The sequence below is a fragment of the Lynx canadensis genome, chromosome A3 (genome assembly GCF_007474595.2).
Source record: "Lynx canadensis isolate LIC74 chromosome A3, mLynCan4.pri.v2, whole genome shotgun sequence".
NCBI lineage: Eukaryota > Metazoa > Chordata > Mammalia > Carnivora > Felidae > Lynx > Lynx canadensis.
This window is the reverse complement of record NC_044305.1, coordinates 16088565-16101381: the sequence shown is the minus strand read 5'-3', so window position 1 is coordinate 16101381 and position 12817 is coordinate 16088565. Positions and strand designations below refer to the sequence as shown.

Sequence of the window (12817 nt, the reverse complement as noted above, 5' to 3'; positions counted from 1 at the left end):
CTGCGAGGAAGGGATTTTTATGTTTAGTTCATTGCAGAATCCCTGGCACCTAGAACAGAGTCGGGCCCAGAATAGGTGCTGAATAGAACTTTGTTGAATGAAGACACATTACCATCATCATTACTGTGCAGTGATAGGCCTGCCTGGCTGGAACAGAGGATGGAAACAGAGGCAGAAGGGTCCGCCTGAGCTCACACGGCCAGCAAGTCATAACGGCCCCCCTCACTGGGCTCCTCAGCCCCACCTTGTTCCATCCCTCTTCCTGCCCACCCTCGATAAGCATCTCCTGGGTGCCTCCTATGTGCGTGCGGGCATCCAACAGTGCAACGGGGGACACAAAGGGCACCGTCCTGGCCATAAGAAGCTGACAGACACATAGAGCAGATCGACAGGAAAACAATCTAGTTTGGATAATGTTCAGGCTCCTAGAGCCGATGGAGGAATTGAGCCCTGGGCGAGCCGCGTACGGGAACTGCTCGTCCAAGCTCTTGCTCAAGACAGCCCATCTTGTCACCTGTCTTCCCAACTCTGCACTTCGGGAGCGGGCAATGGTGGCAGTATTTACACCATGGAGATCGGCGGCCTCCAGGAAACAGGCTCCCACCTCCCCTCGCCACCTGCCCCTCCAAGAGCTACTTCCTGAGCACACGACTCCTCGGAACAGACATGAACTATAAAACAGTTAACTGTCTCCGCACTTTCAGACCCTTGTGTTCCTCCTCCTCCCGGGACAGTTCCCACGACTTTGAGAAACAGGTTCCCAGCTTTCTAGCCAGAGCTCTTGAGGTCTGCCACCTCTGACTATAGATCCCCTATCTATCACAGGACAATTCGGGGAGTGGCGTCGGTGCATAAAAGAAAACCTACAATCGGCTTTAGGAAGGAGGTGGGAGAGTGGCTGGGGCTGTGGTCATGCTCTCCACACCCCTGTAAGCTGGTCAGTCAGAGAAGACAGGGAAGAAGTGAGGAAAGGCTGTTCTAAATAGAGGGAACTGTGAAAGCCAAGGCACATGAGGTGTTAAAACTAAGAGACACACAGGGTGGCCTGGGTGGCTCAGTCCGTTAAGCATCTGACTCTTGATTTAGGCTCAGGTAATGGTCTCACGCTTTGTGAGATCGACCCCTGCATCGGGCTCTGTGCTAACAGTGCAGAACCTGCTTGGTATTCTCTCTCTCCCCATCTCTCTGCCCTACCCCCCCACCCCCAGTAAATAAATAAACACACACACACACACACACACACACACACACACACACACTTTAAGAAACCGAGAAAAGTTCAGCCTGATAATGTCAATGTCATGAGTGAATGAAAACATAGGACAGAGGCAGATGATAAAGGACCTTGAGTGCCACGTTCGCTAAGCTGAGACCAGTTTGCAGTTCATCGAGCCGGTTTCCTCTTCTTCCTGGGCACACGCTTAGGCTGTTTCCCAGCCTCCCTTGCAGAAGGTGTGGTCCTGTGACTGGATTCTGGCCAATGGAATGTGAGAGGACATGACAAGCCCTGCTTCCTGGCCTGGCCAATAAAAACCACCCACTTGCATCCTTCCGGGCGTTCTCCCTTTTCACTGGCTTGATGCAGAAGAGCAGGTCAACCCTGGAAGCCAAGTGTAGAAGATGGCGGGGCCACAGATGGAAGGAGTCCAGGCACCTGAATCAATTGAAAGAGCGCTGCCCACCAATGAGGGCACCAGTTTTGGATTTTATATGAGCAGGAAACAAATTTGGGCTTGATCTGTTCACCTGTGCGCATGTTTGCATCCTACAAACGAATGAAGAGATGGCAGGAGATGAGGCTGGTCCTGGGCTCCTCCTATCCACTCTGTGTGGCTCCTCTTCCAGTGCTCTCCCAGCAAGACTCAGCTGTGAGGTAAACCATTTGCCACAGGAGGACAGAGCAAGAGGAAGCCATGTCCTCTCTGCACAAGATTCAGGAAGGTACCTGTTCGTCTGAACGCCCATCCTTTCATAAGAGCCCCTCAGGCTCACTGAGAAGTCAGTCACTGACAAGCATTGAGTGCCTACTGTGTGCAAGCCTATCTAAGCTCGGGCGTCTCTCACCCAGAATTCCACAGAGTCTGGTCCCTGGACCACAAGCCCTTCAAGATCGACTTTCCCTCTCTCTTTCTCTCTGAGGATCCGGGAGGAGGGAGAGGAGAAATCTGTCTCTTCAGGCCGATGTCTATAAAGTGTGGAATGCTTACCACGGGTAGGACCAAAAATGATAGGTGGTACCAGGACATTCATCAGGTAATACCGTTCTTTAACATTCAAATTTCAGGGACACCTGGGTGGCTCAGTCAGTTGAGCGTCCAACTTCAGTTCAAGTCATGATCTCACGGTTCACGAGTTTGAGCGCTGTATTGGGCTCTGTGCTGACAGCTCAGAACCTGCAGCTCAATTCTGTGTCTTCAGCTCCTTCCCTGCTTGTGCTCTTTCTCAAAAATAAAAAAAATAAAATTCAAATTCAAATGTCCTGATTTCATCAATGAGAAAGACTCCTTTGATGCTTATATGTCTTTAATGAGTCTCTTACCTTTCATTTTTTAGCAGAGAGAGTGCACTGTAGCAAGCAGCCTTGATCTGAGCTTTCAGTGAGCAACAGTCAGAGGGATGGTTTAATGATGCTTTGCTCCATTGTATTTCTCTCTTCTTGTGTGTGTGCACGCGCCTTTTTTTTCTTTTTCTTTTTTTGCTAACTTTTTATCTAACACTGGATTTCTATTTATGGTGATGTAAAAAGTTCTTTTATAAAAATAAATGTAGGTTTAAGAGAGTTAAAAACATTTTTAAAATAGCAAGGAAATAATAACCACATGGCACGTGGTTACGGCATGGCTTAGGAAGGTCCATCAGTGATTGGCATTTGGGAAACCCTGCCTCACTCCATGCTGCCACACCTCTGTGCCTTTGACCATGCTGGTCCCTCTGCCTGCTCTTCCATGCTGACCTCATTGGGCCGCCGTGGCCTTGGCCGGGGCTGAAATCATTTCCCAAAGAAGCTGTGGCAACAATAGCTGCATGTGGCTGGGGCATGGGAAAGGCCAAGCAAGGAGACAAATCTGGGTCGGCTATTTTTCCCAAGGACAAGTAAAGGAGAGCTCAGTGCTCCAGGAAACAGACCCACAGAGGGCAGGGACCTGCCCAAGGTCTTTCAGGACATCAGTGGCAGAGGCCTTCTCGCCCTCATTTAATGTGGATGGGAAGATAAAATGGGACAACCACTACAGAGAGCCTTTGATCCAGTCACTGCCCTTTGGGGAACTTATCCTAGAGATACACTGACCCGTGGGAGAAATGGTGAGTGTCCAGCTTTATTTAACATAGCAAAATTCCGGAAGCTACCCAGATGATCATGTTCAAGCATGAGGAGCCTGATTAAATAAATTGTGACCCAGCCATACAATGGAACACGATGCAGGTGTTAAACTGATCAAGGTCTTTATTTTGGAAGTTAGGGAAAGATCTCCAATTCACGCACAAAGAAAGCAAAGTTCAGGACAGTATGCGGGATATGCTATCTTTTGTGTAAGAAAGAGGGAAATAGGAATCCAAGTGTGCATTTCCACGTTAGGTGGAACTGTATGAAACTGCCATTTTGGAGGTCAGCCATGGTCCATTTCCTGGGTCCCACCTTCATAGTGGGATGCACAAAGTAACTGGAAGGAAAGAAAAGAAACTGCAAACAGTTGCTGCCCATGGGGTGTGGAGGTGTCCTCACGAGGAGGACAGGGAGAGGAGATGGACTCAACATTTAAAAAAAAAAAATTTGTTTTAGTTTATGTATCTTGAAAGAAAGAGAGCAGGTACAAGTGAGCGAATGCAAGTGTGGGGGAGGGGCAGAGAGAGGGAATCCCAAGCCCGTTCCACGCTGCCAGCTTGGAGCCTGACTCAGGACTCCATCCCACGACTGTGAGATCGTGACCCGAGCCCAAACTAAGAGCTGAATGCTTAACCGAGTGAGCCGCCCAGGTGCCCCTCTACATTTGTGTAACTGTGGGGTTCTGAACCAAAGGAACATGTGACCTATTTAAGAAAAAATAAGGGAAGAAGTAATTCAGGCTCCAGGGTGGCTTTTCTGCTACACGATGGTTGTCTCTGTACCCACCCCAGTTGGGGTGATTAGGGAAGGACTGTTCAGGCCTGGAGCTCAGCGGGGCTGTCCCAGGTTAGCCTCTGACAAATCCCCTTCTATGGCATTTCTGAGCCTCTCCCAGGTGGGTCAGAGCTGAAGGGCCCCCACACCTAGCCAGGCTTCTAGCAAGGCTGCAAGTCCTACGGGGTACAGTTTAGGCAGCGGGCTTCCACGACCTTGGGGTAACACCCCCTTCCCAGACAGGGTTGCCCGAGCCAGGGCTGATGGGAACGGCGCTCAGCAGTAACGCGACAGCCCTCACACAGGACGTGGCTTGGCCAAAGGTGGCTGTGGAGATGGATCCCACTGAAGCCCCTCCTCCTCTGCGGCCCCACCCCACATCCCTTCTCGAGATGTACAGAGAGAGGCTCTCCCTGGAGTGACTGCTGGCATTATGGGAACACCATGGCGACCCCAGCAGAGAGCTCACCTGGTCCGGGCTCCCTGGTTCCTCGTTCAACACCACCAGAAGGACTCACTGAAGTAAGAGCGGTAACAAGTACAATAATAAAGACAGCAACTGCCTCTACAGCGTGACTGCTGTGTGTCAGGCACTGTGGCTAGTTCTTGGGTTACCTTGTTTGGGCCTCACAACACCCTTAGCAGTAAGTACTAAACTACTTTCCTCCACATTCCACAGCCCAAGGAGCCAGGATTATCTGTCCGGCCCCCAAACCTGTGCTCTGACACCAGATGATGTATGTCTGTGCCTCTGATTCTCCACCTAGAAAATGGAGTCAGTGAGGAGACCTGAGAGCAGAGGCCAAAGAAAGGGAACCTGGGGCAGTTAAGACAGTTTTTAAATCTCTGCAGGGATGTGGGTCAAGGGCAGACATTGCCAGCTGCTCACCAAATATCCATTTTCTCTATGCTCCCCACTACCAGAAGGCTAATCTTGTTTAGGAAACATGTCTGGCTAAAAATACTCATTTTCCCAGACTCCTTACATGCAGTGAAGGCCATGCAATCCGTTCTGGAGAATGAGATGTCAGTCCCTGGGGTGGGGTTCACTTACCCATGAAGAGGAGTTGTTGCCTTGTGACCTCTGCCCTGGAATGCAGAGGTGAAGCCAGGGGATGTGGTGGCCATCTCTGAGGATGAGGGCACAAGACACATGCTCAGGAGAGCAGGGGGGGAAGACAGCTGGAGGCAGGTCACTGTGGGCATCACGGGGCTGCCGCGACAGCCTTGTATGGCCTCTCTGATCTTATGGAAGAAGGTCAGCCTAGACGCTAAGACACTAAAGGCAGGTTCTGACACCGGCGGCTGAGTACTGTTCTAACTGATACAGGCCCCAAGGGCAGAACTGGGTCTGATGCTCAGAAGGTACAGAGAGGCAAAACATTCTTCTGGTTTTAGCAAACCCAAGTCAAAGCTCTCCAAGGTTGGCCTGGACCTTCTCAGGAGGGGTGTCTCCTCTGCCTGGAGATACAGAAGCAGTGACTAAAGGTCCACCTGGCAAGGATGCTGGGAAAGGCATTCTGACATTGTCTGTGTTTGCATGCTTTAATTATACCCACTTTGGGAAGTGAGGAAAGGACCCCCAGATGTGCATCCAGCTATGGACGGGCAAGGTCGCAGGCCCCACCAAGGTACTGTCCAATAGGGCTTTCAGTGGGGGAAATGGACTCTGTCTGTGCTGTCCAATGCAGTAGCTACCAGGGCTTGACACATGCCCAACGCAACCTAAGAATGGAGCTTTCGATTTATTTCATTTCAACTAACATAAACTTAAACTGCCACACGTGGCCAGTGGCTCCCTTGCTGATACAGTGACCTGTCCTTGCCCCAGCCGCACACTCTCTCTGGCCTCTTCTGCTATTGATCTCCTCTCCCACTCCACAGCAGCCATGCTGGTCTCCTTGCTGTTCCCAGAGGACACCAGGCGCATGCACACCTTGGAGCTTCCTTCTGGCTCTGCCCGCACGTGGCTGGGCTGCTCTTCCCCCAGACATCCCACCGGCTGATTCTTTCAACTCCTTTGTGTCACTTTCTCAACGAGGCCTGCCCTGACCACTTATGTAACAAGGCGGCTCACCCCCTACCCCATGCTCTATAATTTACTTCTTCTGTCTGCTCAACTAGAATTTCAACTCCATGAAGGCCAGGATCTTTAGCTTTTCTTCCCCAAGAGCCTAGAACACTACCTGACACATAACAGGTGCTCAATAAACATTTGCTGAATGTATCTGAAGGCTTAAATGAGCTTTAATGAGTCAAATGGAGGGTGCTTCCCATCATGAGATGTTTGGGACCTAACCTTAGTCAGCAACACCTCCTGAGACCCACTACGTGCTGGGTGCCATGACAGGTGCTGGTACCGGGCAGTGAACACGGCAGGCAGGACCCCTACCCTCAAGGAGTATACAACCTAGCAGAGAACACAGGATGGATACAGACAATGGCAGGAGGGCTGCAGTTGAAGCAGGGGCACATAACACAGGGAAGCCGAACCAGAAGAGAGCTCAGAGGAAGCAACATTCGAGCTGAGTGAGGGCTGATGAATGAGAAGGTGTTGTTAGCAAACTAAAGAGTAAGGGCCATTTCAGGCAACATGAACAGTATATGCAAAGGACCAGAGGCAGAAAAGAGAAGAACCCTTCGGAGGAACTGTGGCTGAGGCTGGGTGACAGGGACAGCACGTGAGATGGGGCTGGTGGGGTCAGCTGGAGCCAGACAGGAGGGGGCTTATGGGCCAAAGAAAGAAATCTGAAATTTCTGCCAGAAGCAGACATCCCCGATGCCCATATCACATCTCCTCAGTGTTCTCCTAATTTCACCTGCTGCTGTGGAGGGAAGTTACACACATTCCCCTGGCACTGCTGGTGTCTCACCCAAGCACAGCTTTCTGCTTTCTGCCCAGAGCCTGCTCTTATGCTGCAGGAGGCCCCTTCAACCCCACTCCAAGTGCAAGCACACCAGGAAGTAGACAAGGATTTATACCCCCAGGGGAAATCTTCAGGGAATGGGGGGCTGGAGTGGGTGAGCCATGCTTTGTCCACCCACCCTCCATCCTTCAGGTGACAATCTGGGGGGTGTTCTGTACTAAGGTCCCAGCCCATCCATTCCCTGTGGCCTGTAGTAATGCCTCAGCAATACACCCTTAGACTGGCTTTTCCTTCTTCCCTGTCTCTACTCTACCCACTTACCCCTCTTACCTTCTTCCTGCATCACCTCTCAAATCAACTACCTGTACCCAAATCCCTGCCTCAGGCTCTGCTTTTGGGGGAACCCGAACTAAGGGCCCCAGGAAAGTTTTGCTTACCAGAGTGGCATGCTCAGGCTTACATTTACAAAAGCTCACTCCAACTGTTGTGCAGAGAAGAGTACAGGGCAACAAGAGGAGTGAAGAGCTGCTGAGGGGCCCTTACAGTTCTGCAGCAAGAGGGGCTGGTGGCCAGCACCGGGCTGGTGGCAGTGGAGACAGGCAAAAGGGGCTGGAGACATGTGGATCCCCCTTGGGACCAGAGGCTTGGTGGCAAGGTGGGGTGGTATAGAGGCTTGGCCCGTGCCTGCCCGACTGTGAGAACCAGGTCCGCCAAGTTCTATCCCTCAAGGCCAGCCTGGCTCTGGAGACCAGTTGCAAAGGCACTATTTTTAGAGAGCTGGGTGTTTACTTGAAGGATTTGAAGACTGGGCTTTATTTTTAACTCCTCTCCCAATGGCAGGGACTCACTGGTATGGACTTAGGAAGTCAAGTGGAAGTTGGACTGGGCTTTGGAAACCCAGGGGAGCAAAAGGGCTTGCACTTGGGGACAGATGAGCTTGGAGGAAGAGCCTGCTGGCCTCTCCATGTTCCGCTTGCCTGAGTTTCTGATGATAAAACTGGCCATGGCCTCTACTCACCAAGCACCTGCTGAGCACCAAGACCATACAAACCCTCTAAGCACACCCCCTCATTTAGTCCCCACCATGACCTAGGAGGCAAGGCTGACACTGTCCCCACTCTACAGGTGGGAACATACCTCTCTAGAGGCTCAGAGAGGACCAAGGACACACAGTCATGTAACAATGTGGGATTCGAACCTCGATTTCCCCATCTTCCCAGCCTATCCCCTCAACTGCTCTGCCATACAAAAGGCCAGCCAGGTGCCAAGATCCAGGCACCGAATGTCAGATGGGCAGGATAATGATTTGACAGGTTCAAGCTGAAGGACTTCCTCTTTCACCTGTGCTTAAGTGGGCAGAGTCCGGATCTGAGAATTCAAAGACTGGTTGTGTCAGTTACTTTAGGCCTTTGGGCTAGTTTCCTGGCTTACACAATGGGTTATTTATTACATATAAACAGCACCTCACTGTGAGGACTAAATGAGATGGTGTGTATAAAGGGCATCAGCACAGAGCCTGGCACACAGTGGTGGGAACGGGGCACTGATCTGTGCCAAGCACTGACTTCTCATATGCCCACGAGGCAGGTTCTCTCAGGATCCCATCTTAGAGAAATGGAGGTACAGGGGAGTCACTAGCCCATGCAGCCAGCCAGTGTCCAGGACTAGAACCCAGGCAGCCCAGCCCTGAGCTGAGCCCTCGAGCCACTGCCTTCCCTCTGCATCCCCTGTGCTGCTGGAGCTCCACTCAAGTGCCAGAGTCAGGGGCCAAGCACTGGCTTCGTGTGGTCGGACCTTTCACAGGATGTGGGGAAACACTTGCATTGAAAGAAAGCAGCATTCTTCTCCTGAACGTGCAGGCTGTTGGGCCTGTTTTCTGACTCTGCTACTGAGGCTAAAAAATCAAGCTGGACAGGTTCTGCAAGGGCTATAAGGGCTAAGGGTAGGGGAGAGAAAACCATGCCTTTCCACCTTCCAGAGCCCTGTCTTCTTCCTAGTTGATTTGTTAAATGTGACCCAGAAGTCAACTGAGATTTCACCAGAGCCCTCCAGCCATGCCTCTCTCTCTCTCTTTTTCCTCTGCCCCTGGTTCACTGCATGCCCCTGGTTGGGTGCCTATCCCTTTCCAGAGCTTAGTTTCCCCATCTGTGACATGGGCACATTGGGCTGTGTTCTCCCTAAAGTCCAGTTCTGACAGGATTTTTCTGAGGAGTGATAGGAGCTCACTGGGTCTTTTCTCTGGTTTCCCATTCTCCAAGCTTAGAAGGTCTGGCTTCCCCAAGTACACTGCCTCATAGTTTGAACATCTTCTTGCTGCCAGGGGCCCAAGTAAGGTCTTCTGTCTCCCCAGACCACTCAGCTCAGAGGCCGGCCTTGGAGTCACAGCTGCCTCTTGTATGTCACAGGAGTCCAGCTCTGACAACTCAGGACATTCCATTCACCCCGGTCTTCAGTCTCTGGGAGCAAAGGGATTTTGTCCACTGGCAATTCTCCAAGGAGGGATGTGATGGAGGGCAGGAGTCGAGTGTCAGGGGCCTTTACAACATCCTCAAGACCTTCTGCAGGAGTTTAATCCCCCTCAATGGAACCCCAGACCAAGGAGGAACCTCAAGAGGCAAGCTAAGGGCTAACTTTTGCCTCTATGAGCCTGGGTAGTTGATGGTGGTCACTGGGTTTATGGAAGACCTGATTGTGCTCAAATAATTTGGCAAGGATGCAAAAGACTGATGATACATGGTGTTGGTGAGAGTTTGAGGAAAACCGCCCTCCTGGGCACTACTGGTGGTGGGGGGAGGGTATAAATTTGGTGCACCCCCTTAGGAGGTTAACCGGGGCTCTGGTAATAATAAAAATGCACATTCTTTTTGAATTGGCAATTCTGCTTCTGGGACTGTAACCCATAAGTGCAGATCTGTGCAAGCAAGGACAGGCAGAGACGTGGGGGGCATGCCAGCAGGCTAACAATCCAACAATTATTCTTAAATATCTATTGAACAGATATGGTGGGGGGACATTAGACAGGAATGGTTTGGATTTCTGCTTGTTTGTGTAAATCCTTGAGTACTGGAGGAGAGAGACCACCATATTCACATTTTGACAGTGAACGTCAAGAGTTCAGTTCCTTGCAAAGACCCAGGTTAGCTGGCATCATATTTCCCATGCATTCCAAGGACGGTCGAATGTCCCTGATGGAATAAGGGAACGGGCTAAGCCATCCCTTTCGCCAGCCTACTCTTCTGTGAGCAAGAGTATGTGTCCAAGCAGGTTCACTACAGCCTTTTTTGTCAGTGTGAAAGCGTGAAATTGTTTCAATGTCCCTCAAGAGAGATCTGGTTAAATAAATCATGGTATTTCCAAACTACGGAATAGTAAGCAACTGTTAAGAACAGGGAAGATTTATGTGTAGAAGATAGAAAAAAAAAAACCCTCAAAACACATGAAGCCAAAAAAGCAAGCTAAAGACCATTATAGAGGTAATCCTCGTTGCAAAAGGAAACAACAAACTCAGAATAGGTAAGAGGAAGAGGGCTGTAAGTGAACGCTTAACAACGGTCACGCCGGAGGTGTGGCTGAGACAGAAGTAGGAGAGGGGTTTGATTCCTTTTTTATCTTTTATTATTCTGAATATCATTTAATTTTAACAAGTATGTTGTTCTGAGCAATGTAAAAAAAAGAAAAGGAAAAAAGAAAAAGGAGAGAGAAGTTCGCTGTATGTGAAATGGTAGCATGGTGGAGGACGATGCAGACGCTGGGGCCGGAATCTCCGCCCCAGCACTTACTAGCTGTGTGACTTGAAGCATGTTAAAGAAATCTCCATGTGCCACCATTAGCATGAGATGAGTGAATTCAGCTGGGCACCTAGAGTAATGCCCGCACACCGCACGTCTGACACTCCTCAAGCTGGCATTCACAGCCCGTCCTACCCTGGCCCTCGGCTGCCTTCCCAGCCTTATCTCCAGTCTATTCCCCGCCCGCTCCAGCTCCCCATGACTCACTGCTCCCAAAATACACCACACACGTTCCCACCTCCGTGCCTCTACCTGAAGCGACCTTTCTCTCCCTCTTCTCCATCCGGCAAACTCCCAGCCAGAGTCACCCACCACCTGCAGAGAGCTTTCCCAGACCACCCCCGGGGCAGTTCTTTCCTTGGACCTCCCTCCAACCCACCATGGGCTGTGCTGAAGCCCTGTCTGTCTTTGCCACTAAGCTATGAGTCCCCAGAGGATGCTGACCACACTGGTCCACTGGGTGCCCTGTGCCCCAGCACAAACCTGGCAAAGAGTAAGTGCTAATCAGTATGTGAAAGAAAACCTGCCAAAGGTCAGATAATAGTTAAGAGCATTCTAGAACCAGGTCTTCTGGTTCTGGGGTGTCAGTTCCCAGTTCTGCCATTACTCAGCTGAACGACTATATTTAAGATACTTAACCTGTCTGTGCCTCAGTTTCCTCATCTGTAAAGTGGTAAAATAGTACCTTCTTCATAGGGTTGTTTTGCGGATTAACTAAGTTAACACACATAAGGTACTTAGGATCCTGCCTGGCTCTCAGAAATAAGGACTACATGGATGTTTGTCAAATAAAAATGAAATAAACAAATTGCCAACATCCTCCCTTAGACCTGGTCCAAGGCCAGGCCCTCTTCCCCCTGGGTCTGCATACCCTGGTGGTTCTGGAAATGAGGGTTGGCAGGTGCAAAGCCCCAGCCGGAAACAGGGCCAGACCCATGTGTCTTGTTGGTCTAGGACAAACCTTGGCCAGGCGCATATAGGTCTTTCACACCTGTCAATCTCTTGCCAATGTCTCTCTTTAACAAAAAGAGAGCAGACTTCCGGTTTAAGCACCTTTGGTAGTAACAGTTTGACCTCTGTTTCAGAACATGATATTGGTTTTCCATTTTCAACAGTGATTAGAAAGCCTTCCTTTTCAATAAACATATATAAGTACTTTTAAGTAAGTTGATTTAAAGAAAGATATTAAGAAAGTAAGTAGAAAGGGGATGGGATGTACCAAGAAATGGGATGGTGGCATGCACAAGGGGCAAGTTTGGGAAACACAGTTGTAAGGACTGTGACAGAAGATGGGGCTTTCCCTCGGGGCAATTTCATTCTCAGGGAAGACGCTTAGATTAGTACAGAATGATGCATGATTCACAGTAAAGCTTATACTACCTTGCCCGCGTTCAACACATAGGCCCTTTATGTGGGCTACTTTTTTTTTTTTTTTTTATTCTCTTCAACAACACTTTGAAGATGGATTCAATTTAATTCTCACTTGACTGAAGAGGAATGTGAGTTTCAGAGAGGTGAGGTAATTTGCCTAGGGTCACACTGCTTATAGGAAGCTGAACCCAGATTCACACCTGGGTCCATTCAACATCACAGTCCGAACTCTTAGCCACCATAACACACACGCTCCTGCTCACCCGACACATCACCTCCCAGGAACCTGCAAACCAGGTCTAACCTTACACTCAACTGGGGAACTTCCAGGGCCAGTCCAGGGAGGAGATGTGGGGGCGGGGAGCAGAGGAGCAGAAGACAGGCCCACTCAGCAGGTCCTGTCCTCAGGGCCACACTGATGCCATCCTGCACAAAACCTGAGGTGTTCCAAACCTCACACCCTGCGGCAGCTGAGAACTCCTGCAGGGCCAGCCCCTGGCTCTGCCCTAGGGACACAAGAGCAGGAACGAGAACAAGAATACTATGATGACCAAGCAGCTAACATTTACTGGGCTCTTCCTCTTCCAGTCCTGTGCTGAGTGGTTCACGTGCAGTCTCTGACTTAAGGTAGTATCATTATTTTCCTTTTAGAGATGAGAGAACTGAAGTCTGGAGATAAGATAAAGCAAGCA

At 50.2% G+C, this 12817-nt stretch overlaps 1 protein-coding gene across 1 annotated transcript in view; it reads right to left on the bottom strand.

Moving 5' to 3' along the window:
* JPH2 (junctophilin 2) overlaps positions 1-12817 on the bottom strand; it is a 69509-nt gene that overhangs the window by 26895 nt on the left and 29797 nt on the right. The window lies entirely within an intron of this gene.